We start from the raw sequence: 17455 nt of genomic DNA, 5'->3' as shown, positions 1-17455 counted from the left end.
AGTAGCTCTTTAAGCCCTGGTTTACACTAGGGTTTTATTTCAAAATAATCCCCCTTAGGTTGAATTTTTAAGCAGATCGTCGTCCACACTAACAAGCCTTTTATTTTGAAATAAGGGGCTGCTTATTTTGAAATCTATACTCCTGCTTTTCTCAGGAAATCAAGCTAATTTTGAAATACTTATTTTGAAATCGTGTTAGTGTGGACACTCTGGTGCTGCTATTTCAAAATAACTTCTCTCCAGAGTGACTCAAATTAATTACTCCCCAGTGCTTCCTAGGGCTCTAAGTTGAGGTAGTGCATCCACACTCACATTAGTCCTGCCTCTGCCTAATTTCAAGGCTTCCCCATAGTGGGGACATGCAATTTCGAGTTTGTAAAATCGGGAGTCATTAAGTCAAATTTAGTTATTTCAAAATAGTTTCCTAGTGTAGACATAGCTTTAAAATCATCTGAGTAAAACAGGCTGGATTTGGCCCAAAGACTAAGTCACATGATAATGTGGCAATAGACAAATTGCTGTAACTGACTTAATCAGCCTTCAGATCATGACATCCAGCTGCTTGGAAATCAAATCTTTGATTTCCAAATGTTAGCTTTAATGTGCATTTGTGCACACACATATAATGTTTTCACTTTAGAGTCACTGTATTCTTATGGGGTTTAGACCCTAGCAAGCTTATTTTTCTATTAAAATGAAATATAATTCAGCCCTGGGGCTTCTGGGCAGTTAGTAGCTGTGAATCCACTTTCCTCTCAGCTAATAGTGCACTTTTAACAGATTACAGCCCGAGGAGCAGGGGGAAGAATGCTGTAGGACAGGCATGTCAAACTCGAAGCCTACTGAGGGCTGCACAAATGAAAACTGATAGCTTTCAGGGCCACCTGGGATTCCCAAAACCATCAACCAACACCGGTCGCCAGTCACAAGGCAACCCTAGGGCCACCAAAGAAAATGTACTTTGTTGGAAAGTCATAGTTATTTATTATTATAGATTATGTTTTAGGTATATTTTATAATATTACAATAATTTGATGTGTAAAATTGTTATTTTCTCCGATTAAATAATTTTTTAATTTAATTTTACATAATTTTAAAATTAATTTTACATAATTTGTAATTTAAATATAAATGTAAGGTACTTTTAAATTTTGTATATGATACATAACTTGTTTCATTGAAATAAAAAAAGAGTATAGACCATGGTTAATCAAATAGAATAGGCTTCTGTGAAAATTTCAGATACTTTGTGAGTTTGAGATTTTGCATAAAGATATAATTACTCATGCAATTGCAAAAGATTGACATATTCATTGATATAAAATTAATATATATTCTGTGATTTTATTTGGGAATAAATAAATAAATAAACAAATTATTAACAAAATATCCTCACCTCTCCCCCAGAACCAGTCACTCCCATATCCCCATTCTAACCCAATCTCCCTCCACTCCCCCAGAGCCAGGCCCTCCCAACCGAATGCCTCCCTCCCTCCCCCATAGTCAGGCACTCCCAGCCCCCCACCTCACGCCTCCCTCCTCTCCCAAAGCCAGACCCTCCCAACCTAATGCCTTCCCTCTCCCCCAGAGCCAAGCTCTCTCAGGACCCCTTTCCCCCCCAAACTAATAGTTGGGTCCCAGAGTCAACGTTGCCGCCTGAGGCGCTGAGGTGGCAGTGAGCGCCTGCTGGAGCACGCAGCCGGCTGTAAGCGCGTGTGCAGAGCAGCTCGGCCGGCCGTGAGCATTCCCTCGGCCATGTGCTCTGAGCGGCCAGCGGGCCGCACTTTATTCTTTTATAAAAATGTCCTGGGGGGGCCACAAAAAATTTCGATCTGGCCATATGCGGCCCTCCAAATGCTAGTTTGAGATGCCTGCTGTAGGAGAAGGTAGTCAGCCAAGCGAAGACTCCACAAAACATTTTCTAAATCCTAGAGTAACAAAGAAACTGCTAGCACCAGAAGGGGCTGATGGTGGAATTTTCATATCAAAGACAGCCTAGAGATAGCTTAGAGCACTACTGTGCAAAAATAAGCTATTCAAAATGTGAGGTCCAGAAGTGATTACTTGAGGGAATTAATTTTTGAGACACCAAAATGTAAGTGTAAGTATAAATGGAAATACACACATATTTTGGAAGTGTAAGATAGAGACTTCATAGTAAAGGCTGCATTGAAAGTTCTTTTGTATAGCTTCTTTTGACCCCTTCCAATTTCTCTAACTTTTGATCTAAGTGTACAATTTGTTTGAAATTTTCTGTGTGTAGTGTAAATTAGGAGTCTTTTTTCCAAAAAATACTGTAACTTTAAAACTGTATGATATTTTCTAATCACAGATCAGTTAATCAGAAATTAGCAAGATTTAAACTTCCACTGCAGCATCTCAAGATTTTTGTTTGTTTGTTTTCTCAACAAGACACACCTTTAAATCCCCTTATTGACACTTGAATAGTTTGGTCTACACAGCATACTTTGTAAAATCACTACCTTTACATTCCTACTCTTCCAGGGGGGAGAGGGAATACAAAAAATCTTTTAACAATCAGTATGGTTGTTTTATAACTCAAAAACACAGAATGACTTGAAGATATTAAATATGGAGGCAAGCTCCTTTGTAGGTGTTAATGACACTAAATAATAATTTCCAAAATGTTTATACAGACTTCAACATTACAAATACACATGCATGTTAAAAAGACAATACTGATCCTTCATTTACTCAGATTCAGGGCTCTTTGTTTCCTAGGTAACACTTTATTACACTAGTTTAACTTTTTAACAAATGAAAGCAAAGGGCTTGTCAACATGGCAAGTTGACATTTGTTAAAAGTTAAGAGTCTAGTGCAGTGGTTCCCAAACTTTTCCGCATCACGCCCCCTTTTTGATTTTTGAGAAACCCTCACGCCCCCCTCCCAAAAAAATAGCAGCAAAACTTGGGGTGGGATTGACGGGGGTGTGTGTGGCAGGGTGGCCTCGCCCCCCCCTGGAATTTCGGCACGCCCCCCCCCCAGTTTGGGAGCCCATGGTCTAGTGTAATCACATGATGACTCCAGGAAACAGGGTCCTAAGAATGAGCATGCAGTGCTTATCCTTCACCTTGCCCTGGTAGTTATGTAGTTGGAAGGCCTGTGAGGAATACAAATGAGTTTGATCCATAAAAGCCTCTAGCCCTGAATCAAGAGTTCCAATTTCCCTGGTGCAAGGCAGAGTTTCTAGAGGGGAGGCTAACACAGCAGAACTCTAAGAAATCAGTAAAAATAAAATTAAAAGTTAGGAAGATTAAAGAATTTACTTGGGGATAAACGGCTGCGTCTAGACTGGCATGATTTTCCACAAATGCTTTTAATGGAAAAGTTTTCCGTTAAAAGCATTTTTGGAAAAGAGCATCTAGATTGGCACGGACACTTTTCCACAAAAGCACTTTTTGTGGAAAAGCATCTGTGCCAATCTAGACGCGCTTCCCGCAAAAAAGCCTCGATTGCCATTTTTGCGATCGCGTTTTTTTTTGCGGAAAACAAATCTCAGCTGTCTACACTGGCCCTTTTGTGCAAAAGCTTTGCGCAAAAGGGACTTTTGCCTGAACGGAAGCAGAATAGTATTTCCGCAAAAAGCACTGATTTCTTACAGTAGGAAGTCAGTGCTTTTGCGGAAATTCAAGCGGCCAGTGTAGACAGCTGGCAAGTTTTTCCGGAAAAGCGGCTGATTTTCCGGAAGAACTGGCCAGTGTAGACATAGCCTTAGAAATTATGAATGAAATTGTCTAGCTTTTCCCAATTTGTTACTTGAGAGGCAGAGCTGGGGGACATCTCTACCTCCAAATATTTATTATTTAGCATTTGTGGTAGATAGGACCAAAGTATAAAAACTGAATACAAAGAGAATTCTGTGGATACAGACATAATTCTACTAGACACAAGCACCTCAAGGGATTTAGATAACGTTCTGGTAAGCCTGGTGTACGTGCAGGTATTGCTTCAATCATAATTCACTTACTTCCTTTTGGATTTGTTAGATTTGAAGGACATTACCACATTTTTGCAAGAAAAATAAGTTCTTAATATCAACATCAGCATCTCTCTTGCCTTGAACCTCTTTTTACACACAACTCTTCTCAAAATATGTATTTTTTTCTAGTATTCAAGGGGAAGGAAGGTCAGTTGGTAATGTTGTGTTTTTGTTTTGTTTTTGTTTAGGACAGATATAAATAGCTCAATCTTAACACATATTTTGTATAATTTACAAAGTTGTAAATTATATGCCTTTGATATCATAAGTGTGAGATGACTTGTTTTTATTAGCATGAGAGCAAGATGTTAAGTGACTTGCTGAAGGTCACACTGTAAGTCATTGCCATTCTGAGTCAGGAATGAGAACACTGATCTCTTAACCACCAGAACTCGTGCTTCTCTAAGATTGCAGTATATTTTGCATTCTTTATTTCACTTACTTGCAAAGATTAAAGAGTTCAGGATTTCATATATCCCTGGCCACAGATGAGAGTACTATAAGCACAAAAATCAATGAATCAGTGCAATATTCTGCTGTTTGTGCCTCTAGTGTTATCAACTGTTACCTAGGAAACAACCCAGAAACTGCGTAAATGAAGGAGCAGAATTGTCTTTTTAACATGCATGTGAATTTTTAATTTTCAAGTCTGTATAAAATTTTAAAGTGATTATTTAGTGTTGTTAACACCTACAAAGAAGCTTGCAATCGCATTAGTATCTTCAAGTCATTCCATGTTTCTAAAATGTAAAACTACCCTGCTGATTGCTAAATGATTTTTTGTGGCATTCCCTCTTCTCCCTGGAAGAATAAGGATTTAAACCTAGTGTCTTGGCTGGATACTTATTTGGGTAATAATATTTGGTTAACCTTAGATTCCTTCTGTCTAAACTAATACGTCCGAGTGTGGGCAGGACCAACCAGGCAGTTCTTCCCCTGCCTCTTATATGCATTACCTACGCATTCATGGTTGTAAAGCTTGAAGACATGAACCTAGTGTAACTGCTGCAAAATTGTCTGCAGAGAGCTTGAAATATTAGCTCTAAGAAGCACAAACTGTCGTATTCATCTCAATGGAGTGTTAGTGCCAAGATTCACTGTTCTTGTTCCCTGTCAGCACAACTCATCAGAAGACAGTCAGTACAGAGAAAGAGTACAGTTAAACTGATCCATGCATTCACACAGATAAACTCCAGAAACTGGGGTGCTAAGGAGCCTCTTTATCTCTTGGGGAAGGGAGGAAGTAGCTTCTGCTGCCACCAATGCTGCTAGGGAGAGGTAGCGGGCTGTGCACCTACTATGGGGAACAAAATGGGCTCTATACCATTGACCACCATTGCCATTCCAAGGGGCAAACCTGGAGTGTGTATATATATGTATGTGGTCACATAGTGAAAAACAAGAGAGACCCCACATAATGGTGTGCTTAAGACCTCCAACAGCTGTCATCATAATTAGGACCCTAACAAATTTACAGCCATGAAAAACATGTCACGGAGTATGAAGTCTGGTCTTTTGTGTGCTTTTACGCTATCCTATTCTATACAGATTTCACAGGAGGGAGGGAAAAGGGGAAACTAATATTTCTCAGACTAGGAGGTTCTGACCCAAAAGGAAGTTGCAGGGGTGTTGTAAGGATATTATGGGTAGCCATCCTTACATCTGCACTGCCTTCAGAGGTGGGTGCCTGGAGAGTGGCAGCTGCTGACCAAGGGTCCAACTCTGAAGGCAGTAGAGCAGAAATAATGGTGGCAATTCCATACCATGCTCCCAGTCAGCAGCCTCCGATCTCTAGTTGCCCAGCTCTGAAGGCAGCACCACTGACAGCTGGAGTGCAGAAGTAAGAGTAGTAGTATCACAATCCCCACTACAATAATCTTGCAACCCTTCCACAACTCCTTTTTGGGTCAGGATCTTACAGTTACAATACAGTGAAATTTCAGATTTAAATACCGTAGCTGAAATAATGAAGTTCATTATTTTTAAATTCCCATGACCGTGAAATTGACCAAAGCGGACCATAAGTTTTGTAGGACCTTAATCATAGACTTCTTGATGACTACAAAAATTTATTTTTTCATGCTCAGGAATGTCTGATTCCCTGAGTTTGTAGAGAAAAAGAGCACAGATACTAATTCTTTCCCCTTCTCCTGCCTAAGGGCCTGTCTATACTAGATAAGAAGGAAGAAAGAAATTTTCCACCATTGTACTACTGCTAGTATGTTCCATCTATAGTAGCATTATTGTAGACCAGTAGTCACCAACCAGTAGATTGGGATCTACTGGTAGATCTTGGAGCCTCTGACAGGTGATCCTGACTGGTTTGGCCACTATCAAGTATGGGCACTTCAGCTGCTCCTTCCTTCCCACTGCTGCACATCTCCTGCCCTTTGCCTTGGAACTGTTACCCCAGGAGCCTCCTGCTTGCTGTGCAATGGAAAAAGAGGAGGGTTCTGATGTCAAGGGGCCCCCTTCTCTCACCCTGTATCCTATCTCTACAGAGCAGAGAAGGGGGCACAACAGGAGTAGAGATAGAGCAAGTTTGTTAGCTGCTTTTGGAGTGGTGCAGGGCCAGGGCAGGGATGAGCCTGCCTTAGCACCATTCCACCACCACCACCCAGGAGCCACCTGAGGTAATCAGTGCCCAGCTGCAGCCCACATCCCAAACCCTTATGCAAGTCATGAACCCCTTCCTGCACCCCAAACCTCTGCTCTAGCCACGAGCAACCCTGCATCCAAATGCCCTTCCAGAGTCTGCACCAAAAACTCCTCCAGCACCCCGATTGCCTGCCCCAAGCTCAGCTCAGAGCCCCTCTCACACTCCAAATCCTTTAGGTCAAGACCAGAGCCTGCACCCCAACCCTCTGCCTCAGCCTGGTGAAAGTGAAGGAGGATGGGGGGAGGGAGAGAGAAGGGGCAGAAAGGAGGCAGGGCAAACGTTTTTGGGTTTGAAGTAGCTCTTGGATGGCACTTAAATTCAAAAAGTGATCTTGTGCTTAAAAAGGTGGAGACCACTGTTGTAGACATTTCAGACAGTTGCTAATATTTTTGTCCCTGGTCTATTGTGTTAGCAAAGGCACACTAACATGGATTTTACAGAGGCCTGATCTTAATTGATGGTAAATCCCTTTGTCCCAGAAGATGGTATGCCTAGAAACTACCGTATCTAATCACCAGCGGATTTCTCAACCCCAGTGAAAACACAGACTCGTGTTTAAAATTTATGAATATATTGTGAAGTGCAACAAGTAAAATATAAAACAAAACAATGGCCAAGGATTATAACACTGAATATAACCACCCCTCACCCACAGATGTAACAGAAGATAGTACAGATAAAACCAAACAGCAGAATACTATACTCTGTCCGAGGCTTGTTGATGCTGAAGCTCAGGACCTTCTACTCTTTGGCTGCTGTTAGCCTCAGAGGAGGAACACTGAGGAGTCCTCCCAAGTGTGCTAACGATGGTATGGTGACAAGTGATGAGGAAAACTGTTCAGTTTGAAATCAGTCCCTGCTTTTGCAATGGACGACTAAACTGTTCAGGAACCACAAGGTAGACGATGCTGTGGAGGGCATTCGCCACAACCGACAGAACGAAGGTCTGTGTGGTATCATGATCCGGTGGTACGGGAGCAGGTAGCTGAGGTTCACTTAGCTGGGCAATCATCACAACTGCCTACTCCACTGCCACCAACCAGAGCACCCTGTTGGTGGCAGTGGAGTAGGGTCTGGTTCGTCACTGGGCTGATCCCGGCCTTCGCCACAGTCTCCATACAATGACAATGAATGACTCTCCTCTAGGTGGAACAGGAAAAACTGCCAACCCGATCTCCTCAGGAACTGGGGTTTTTATAGAATCCAAGGCGGGAAAACATCAAAGGTTCCGAGTGCAAAGGCATAGCGTGACATATGCACATGCTAGGAGCCTTGTGCAGATTTGGTGCCATGTGCACCTTGATGGTGTCGTGAGCATAGCCACATGCTGTATGCAAACTGATGTTTTGGTGGCAAAGTCACTTGGGTTCCATTTTAAAGTCCTCAGTTCACAAACTCCATTTTGATTTTCAATATGAGCTCTAACAATTGGGTCCTGCTCTATACAGGAATAAGTTTGGTCTACATATAAATTATGTTGGCATAGTCCCATCTGTCTGGGTGAGGGGAAAAAAACTCTCCTGACACAGTTATGTCAATAAAATGTCCAGTGTAGAAACAGTTGTATGGACAGAAGGCTTCTGTCGAGATAACTAACATTGTTTGAAGAGGTAGTATTCCCACACCAACAAAAACACTCCTGTCTGTATAGGCTGCATTCGTATTAGGAGTCTACACTGGCATAGCATCCAGACATACCATTAGACAACAGTAAAATGCCCTCCCTTTACTAGAGCTCACTACCGCTACCACTCATGGAGCTGCCCTAGTGGTATTAGGATAGCTTGAAATTTCCCCAACAATCTCCTGTAGGCACACCCATAAACACCAAGCCATTGAGTGATTGATGGGGTGTGTCCTCAGCCTCTCTGCATTATCAAGGGGAAAGAGGTAATGAAATGAAAGAGACAGAGATTAAATACAGGCTGGAAAAGATCAAAGGCAGAAGAAGAGATTAAAGAAAAAAGGGGAGAGATAATGTAATAAAGAGAAAGAAAGACTATTCTCTTGCTGCTCAGCATTGCTATGAGATGAGTGAATTAGCTATCAGGCTGAAATGTTGGGGAGGTTATGTTCCTTTTCCAGGCTGGCATAGTAAGAGGAACAAAAGAACATTAATAATAGAAGTCACATCTGCTCAAAAACAAAAATGGAAAAAATATGGAACAATGCATAAAAAGATGTCAGGCTTGATACTCATTTACACCAGTGGTTACTCTACATCACCCTGAGACTCCCTTTATATTACCAGAGGGTATAAATGACCTTGATGTAAATGAGATTCAAACACACAATAATCACATTGATTACTTCAAATGCCGAGAAAGTATGTACACATCATAGATAATGTATATGCGCAGACATTTTATACTGCAATTTGTGAATTTAGAACCATTCACTTTCCATGACTCTTGTTTCTATAATACAGGGCTGTGTTGTATATCATTGGTAACATAATTTTGTCAAGAAAGACTTTATTGTAAATCTATGGCTATAACATTACAAAGGTATTAGTGATCTCCGTGAAAATAATATATAGGCAATGTTGTAATTTAAAAAAATTATATTAATTTTCCAGGTTATAGTGAATTATTGTGGGCTTGTCCAGAAAATATAAAGTAATGTAATGGATCAGGTAACATTTAATAGCTGAAGCGGTCTTGTAGCATATGTTGTCCTCTGCAAAGGAGAAGTAAGAGGAACATTAGAGGAGAGATTATATTGGTAACTAGAGGAAATACAAAACCAAACCATCACCAAAACCAGACCCTGGGAAGTGAAAAGCAGTGAAAATACTTGCATTTCTTGGAGGAATGGCTTAAGATTACTTTTCTCTTTTTATTTTGTATCCTTCCATGATCAAATGTGTCTACATTTACAATATTTTTAAGGGTGCAAAAAAAAAAAAAACCACAAGTAGCTATTAGAATCTAATGTTAATCACTTTTCTAATATGCCATAAGGCAAAAAAAGTACCCAGAGATTACAGAAAAGAAAAATCTTGCTCAGTGAATGGCCAGTAAGATTCCCACCATAATACAGAACAGACATAGATCTCCCAATGTATTTTAATTTAACAGCTTCCAGCTGGTGACATATATTGGCAAGTGCACATTGCTCACTGACTAATGTGTGCTGCATATGGACTTGTATAGTGTGTGCACATGCATGCTTTGTGTATTCTGTGGGGTTTACATGTGTAGCATGTAGCTACCCCCTGGGATAACATATCCTGTCTGCACGTGGCATATGGCAAGTAAGCTGTGTAAGGACTGCAAGGGGCAGTATATGTATACAGCTATTTACAGTATTCCATGATGTGCATGATCCTATCACGTGCTGAGCCAGAGATCAGGCCTGCTTTGCGCTGCCCGCCCTCCCCCACACCCTGCACACACAAAGCGGGGAGGAAAGATCCCCTCCCCCACAGCAGCACAACACCAGCTGCTCTTGCTGAAACGCGACGCCTGAGGCCTCTTTTCCCCAAACCAATCCCAGCAGGAGGCGGCGGGACACAACACCCGGACCGGATCGCTGATCGGAGGCGGATCTATCCCCGGCTCCAGGGCTGGCTCCGAGGGTTCCATGCTGCTGAGGGCGATAGACAGCAGCTCCGGGTTTTGCTTGGGCTGCCAAAGTGCTGGCAGGCTCCAGGTCCAGGGCCTCTGCTTGGAATCCACTGCGGCGCTTCCAGCCAGTCCCGGTGCGGCAGACACCACCCTACCGACAGCTGCAGTCTCAGCCAGCTCAGCAAACCAGCCCAGACCGGCTCAAACCGGCCCAGGCCGGATTCATGAGGCGAGGAGCCAGCCCCGCCCCCGGCCGCCTCCCGGGAGTCACAGGCTGCTTCCCCCTCACCTCCCCCCCCGCACAGACAGCGAGCCCTGAGCCTCCTGCAGTAACCCCCCCCCACTGACAGCCCCCTGCACTGCAGACACACAGACCCTGTATCCCCTGCACCCCCAGACACAGCCCCTCTACCTCCTGCACCCCCAGTCACACAGCCCTGCACCCCCTGCACCTCCAGACACACAGACCCTGTATCCCCTGCATCCCAGACACACAGCCCAGTACCCCCAGGCACAGCCCCTGTATCCCCTGCACCCCCAGACACACAGTCCTGCACCCCCAGACACACAGCCCGTATCCCCTGTACCCCCAGACACAGCCCCTGCATCCCCTGCACCCCCACACAGCCCCTGTATCCCCTGTACCCCCAGACACAGCCCCTGCATCCCCTGCACCCCCAGACACACAGCCCCTGTATCCCGTGCACCCCCAGACACACAGTCCCTGCACCCCCAGACACACACAGTCCCTGCACCCCCAGACACAGCCCTGTACCCCCAGACACAGCCCCTGCACCCCCAGACACACAGCCCCTGCATCCCCTGCACCCCCAGACACACAGCCCCTGTATCCCCTGTACCCCCAGACACAGCCCCTGCATCCCCTGCACCCCCAGACACACAGCCCCTGTATCCCCTGCACCCCCAGACACACAGTCCCTGCACCCCCAGACACACACAGTCCCTGCACCCCCAGACACAGCCCTGTACCCCCAGACACAGCCCCTGCACCCCCAGACACACAGCCCCTGTATCCCCTGCATCCCCAGACACACAGTCCCTGTACCCCCAGACACACAGCGCTGCATCTCCTGTACCCCCAGACACAGCCCCTGCACCCTCAGACACACAGCCCCTGTACCTCTTGTACCCCCAGACACACAGCTCCTGCACTCCAGACACACAGCCCCTGCACCCCCAGACAGAATCCCTGCACCCCTAGACACACAGTCCTGTACCCCCAGATACACAGCCGTGTACTCCCCCTGCACCTCCAGACACACAGCCCTGTACCGCCTGCACCCCTAGACACAGCCCTGTGCTTCCTACACCCCCAGACACACAACCCTGTACCCCCTCTGCATCCCCAGACACAGCCCCTGCACCCCCAGACACACAGCCCCTGTATCTCCTGCAACCCCAGACACAGTCCCTGCACCCCCAGACACACAGACCTTGTACCTCCTGCACCCCCAGACACAGCCCCTGTATCCCGAGCAGCCCCAGACACACAGACCCTGTATCCCCTGTACCTCCAGACACACAGCCCCTGTACCCCCAGACACACAGCCCTGTACTCCCCTCTGCACCCCCAGACACAGCCCCTGCACTTCCAGACACACAGCCCCTGTATCTCCTGCAACCCCAGACACACAGCCCCTGCACCTCCAGACACACAGCCCCTGTACCTCCTGCAACCCCATACACAGCCCCTGCACCCCCAGACACACAGCCCCTGTTTCTCCTGTACCTCCAGACACACAGCCCCTGTACCCCCAGACACACAGCCCTGTACTCCCCTCTGCATCCCCAGACAGCCCCTGCACTTCCAGACACACATCGCCTGTATCCCCTGCAACCTCAGGCACAGCCCCTGCACTTCCAGACACACATCCCCTGTATCTCCTGCAACCCCAGACACAGTCCCTGCACCCCCAGACACACAGACCCTGTATCCCCTGCATCCCCAGACACACAGCTCCTGCATCCACAGACACACAGCTCCTGCACCCCCAGACACACAGTCCCCACACTCTCACTCAGCCCCTGTACTCCCCTCTGCACCCCCAGACATATAGCCCCTGTACTTCCCTCTGTAACCCAAGGCACACCGCCCCTGTCCCCCCCGCACTTCCAGACACACAGCTCCTGTACCCCCCTCTGCATCCCAAGGCACACAGCTCCTGTACTCCCTTCTGCACCCTCAGATGCACAGCCCCGTACTCTCCTCTGCACCACCAGGCACAGAACCCCTTGTACCCCCAGACACAGCCTCTGTACCCTATTCTGCACCCCCAGGCACATAGCGCTCTGTACCCCCAGACACACGGCCCCCCACACCTCTGACACACGACCTCCTGCAGCCCCAGACACACAGCCCCTCTATATCCCCCAGACATACAGTCCCTGTACCTCCTCTGCACCCCCAGACATGCAGCCTTTGTACCCCCAGACACAAAGCCCCTCTGTATCCCCCAAATGTACAGCCTCCCTGCACCTCTGGACATACAGGCCTACTATATCTCCACACAGCTCCCTGCACCCCCAGATATACAGCCTCTCTGTGTCCCCTGGACACACAGCCCATGTACCTCCTGACTGACAGCCTCCTGTGCCCCCAAACATATAGGCCCCCTGGCATCCCAAGACATACAGCCCCTCTCTATCCCCCAGACATACAGCCCGCTGTACCCCAGACATACAGCCCCTCTGAATCCCCCAGACATACAGCCCTTCTGTATCCCCCTGACACCAACCCCCCCTTCACCCTCAGACACACAACTCCCCAGTACCCCCCTGACACACAGCCTCTGTACCCCCCAGACACACACCCCCTCTGTATCCTCCAGACACACAGCCTCTCTCTATCGCCCAGGCACGCAGGCCCTGTACCGCCCTGACTGACAGCCCTCTGTGCCCCCCAGACACACAGCCCCTGCACCCTCCAAAGACACCTCCCCCGTACCTCCCAACTGACAGCTTCTGTATCCCTCCGACACACATAGTACCTGTACTCCCAGACAGAGCTCCTCTGTATCCCCCAGATACAGCCCCTGTGCCCCTGACACAGCCCCTGTGCCCCGACTGTCAGCCTCTGTACCCCTGACACACACAGACAGAGCTCCTGTATCCCCTGACTGACAGCCTCTGTACCCCCTGACAAAGCCCTCGGCCCCTCCCGAGACACAAGCCTACCTGTACCCTCCAGAGACTGACACCCCCTTTGTACCTCCTGATACACATAGCCCCCATGTCCCTTCCAGAGATACCCAGTACCCAGTACAGCCCTCTGAGACACAGCCCCCTATACTCCAGAGACAAACAGTCCCCGGTTCCCCCCAAAGATACACAGCCCCCTGTACTCCCAGAGCCCCCTATGCCCTCCAAGATACACAATGCTTCTGTACCGCTTAGACAGAGTGCCCCTGTACCCACCCAAATGACTGTCAGTGCCCTGGTAACCGCCCAAACAGAGTCCCTGTCTCCCCAGATATACACAGCACTCATAGACTCATAGACTTTAAGGTCAGAAGGGACCATCATCTAGTCTGACCCCCTGCACAGTGCAGGCCATAGAATCTCACCCACCCCTCTTAGAATAATCCTCTCACCTATATCTCAGATATTGAAGCCTTCAAATACTTTGAAGGCCCCAAGATGCAGAGAATCCTCCAGCTGTGATCTGTACCCCATACTACAGAGGAAGGTGAAAAACCTCCAGGGTCACTCCTGTACTGCCCCAGAACACAGCACTCCAGTATCCCCCAAGATACACAGTGCCCCTATACCCTCCACAGACTCACAATGCCCTTGTACTCCCCCAGCGACTCACAATGCCCCTGTTCTCCCCAGAGATTCAGACCACCCCTCTATCCCTCCGCCAGGGAGACAAAGCACTCCATAATCCCTAACAGAGATGCACCGTGGTCCTGTACGTCCCACCACACCCACACAGCACCCCTGTGCCCCCACCAGAGACACAAAGCACTCTCTGTATCCCTCACCAGAAAGACACAGTGCCCCAATACCCACCACTACTGACACATAGCACTTCCAGTACCCACACCACAGAGATACAGCACTCCTGTACCCAACCCAGAGATACACAGCGCACTTGTATCGCTTAGACATACAGAGCCCTCCTTTACATCCCAAGACACACAGTGCCCCTTCAATCCCCCAGACATAAAGTACCCCTGTACCCAATCCAGAGGCACACAACAGAACCTCTCTACCCCATTACAGATACAGCACCCCATATGCATATAATGGACACACTGCACTCCCGCATTTCCCCGCCACAAAGACACACAGTATCCCTGGTTCCACACCCAAGACACAGTGACCCCTATACTTTGATCCCCCATCTCACAAAGACAACCCCTGTACCTCCCCACCATAGACAGAAAGCACTTCAGCCATGTATCCTACCTACCACAGAGATACAACATCCCTTGCCCTTGTGCCAGCAAGAGACATAGATCCCACTCCCTGTACCACCAATCATAGAAACACACACTGCCCCCTTTACTCACACCAGAGGTACACAGCATCCCCTAAACCCTAAACCAGGGTTGGGCAAAAGAGCCCCCGTGGGCTGGATCTGGCCTGCCAAGTGGGTTGATCTGGCCAGCAGAGGCCCTGCCACTCCCCCACCCCTAGGTCAATTAGGGCCTGGGGGTGGGGGAGCGCACTAAACTTCCTCCCGCTTTGCGAGGAACTATGCTCCCTGCAGGGCAGAAGGAGATATCATGCACTCCCTGACCCCCAAGCCCTGATTGGCCTGGGGGCAGGGGAGCTGCACGAAGCCTGGGGTTGGGAGAGCATGGGAAACCTCTTCCCACCCTGCCAGTGGCATGGGTGCCTAGTGGGAAGGGGGAGGAGCAAAGGGGCTCCCACACCCCCAGACCAATCATGGTTTGGGGGTGGAGCAGCCCAGAAGCATCCTGGCCCTGCCCTTCCGTGTGGCCTCAGCCAAAAATTATTGCCCACCCCTGCCCTAAATCCTCTAAAGAGACATACCCTCATCTCTTTGTATTCACATCAGATACAGTGCTCTCTGTACACCTCAATCACAGAGACACATAGCACCCCTAGCCTCCAAACTGTGTAGTACCCCCCCACCTCATGCTTCCAGTCACGGAGATATGCAATGCTCCCTGTCCCTCCCAAACAGAGAGAGTCACTACACTTTGCCCTCAACCATGGGGACATGCATCTGCCCACTACTACAGAGACACACAGTGCCCTGTCCTTTGTCCTCAACCACAGAGACACAAGTACACCTGTCTCTGCCAGGCCCCTCACCACAGACACATAGCACCCTTTGCCCCTCTACCCCCAACCAGACACAGTGCTCTCTTCTCCCTGTACTCTCAAACATAGACACACAGTGCCCCCTGTCTTCCAATCACAGAGCCACAACACACCCTGCTCCCCAGTATCCGCCAATCATAATAACACGGTACCCTGCCCCATCACAGACACAGCACACCCAGCCCTTTGCCCTGTCACTGAGAAACAGTGGACTCTGCCCCCAGTACCCTCCAAACACAGAGACAGAGTGCTTCCTGCCCCATCCTGTACCCCCATAATCACAGAGACACGGTGTAGCCTATCCCTCATCCTATACCTGCAGTGGGGACACTGTTTGCTGAAATCCCCAAAATCACAGGGGGCATAGTACATCCTGTCCCTCTGTAATGCCCCGACCATGATCACAAGGGTTATAATGATCCCCATATTTTTACTGTATGCCCCCTCTCATAAGTGATACAACACACCCTAAATACATAATCTCCATTCCCCCACCCCTCGCTGTCATGGCCAAATGAGGAAAGCATCTGTAGAAAGCTGTGTGCACTTGGGGCATGGGAGGGGATGGAGGCGCAGCAGCCCCACAGAGACCACTGATTAGGGAGGTTGGAGGATGGACTCCATTCTGCATACCTGTTCCTGCAGCATCAATCTTCAGAGAAGAAAGGAGACTCTACAACTAGCTCAGTGAGGCTAGGTGAGCTTTCTGATTGCTGTGATTATGGTTGCTGCCAAGGGAGAGTTACTCTAATGCAGTGGTCCCCAACCTTTTCAGGTTGTCGGGCGCCAGGAGGCGTGGCCGTTCGCCCGCCGGGCGCCAGGGGGCGGGGACACTTGCCCGCCCGGGGGCGGCCCCCCCAGCCGCATGCCCGGGGGCGGGGCCCCCCCCATAGCCACGCGTCCGGGGCCGGCGCCCCCCCCTGTAAGCGCCGCGCGCTCGGGGCCGGCGCTCCTCCCGTAAGCGCCACGGGGCTAAGGCCGGGGCCGGCGCCAGGGCCAGGGCACGCGCGGTGCCCCCGGGGGCGGGGCCAAGGCCGGGGCTGGCGCCGGGACCAGCCCAGATTGCTCCGCGGGCGCATGTAAAGAGCCCGGCGGGCGCCATGGCGCCCGCGGGCACCGGGTTGGGGACCACGGCTCTAATGGGTTTTATGACAAGTTGTGACGCTAAATGTGCTGTGGTCCTCAATGAAGCTATGCTATTTCCACTAATTTCAACAGGAGGCTTGTGCATCACAGTACCAACCTCAGGGGAATATGCACCCATACCCCACGCCCATAGATCTGTGCAAGGACATAGGCCACCCCCATTGATTACAGGAGTGGTGTATCATGTGTGTGCAGCATCCTCTGATCTTAGCAGGGAAAGGGGTGTGAGTACACATGTGCATGAGCTAGTCCCCCTACCTCAGGGAGTGAATACTAGAACTGGCCAAAACACAGTTTCTGCTTCACAATACATTTATCTATTTCATGTTTTGTTTTTGTTCTGAATTGGAACAAAGACATTTTTTCAGTTCCTTTTAGCTCCAGAGCAGGTATTCTCAGGGTTTATAGGCTCCCTACTATGGAGTCAGGGCACACAGGCCTTTTAGTCTTCCAGCTCCAAGGCAAGTGATATGGAAGCCCTAGCACGCTGGAACCAGCTGGACCCACAATAAACTGAGATGCGGAATAGCTATTTTGGGATACTGGAGGTATCCCAAAATAGCGCTGCTGTGGAGACGCACCCTAATATAGCCCTTTAAACTGACAGGAAAAGGCTTTCCCAATAGCTTAACTTTCCCCACAAGCAACAATATTGACATATTGCTGTCCACAACAACACTTATATGGGTGTAACTTATGTGGCTCAGTGAGTGATTTATTCACTCCCTTGATCCACATATGTTTTGCCAGTGTAATCTGTAGTG

The sequence above is a fragment of the Pelodiscus sinensis genome, chromosome 1 (assembly GCF_052426305.1).
Source record: "Pelodiscus sinensis isolate ZL-2025 chromosome 1, ASM5242630v1, whole genome shotgun sequence".
Taxonomy (NCBI): domain Eukaryota; kingdom Metazoa; phylum Chordata; order Testudines; family Trionychidae; genus Pelodiscus; species Pelodiscus sinensis.
Note: the sequence above shows the minus strand (reverse complement) of the source record.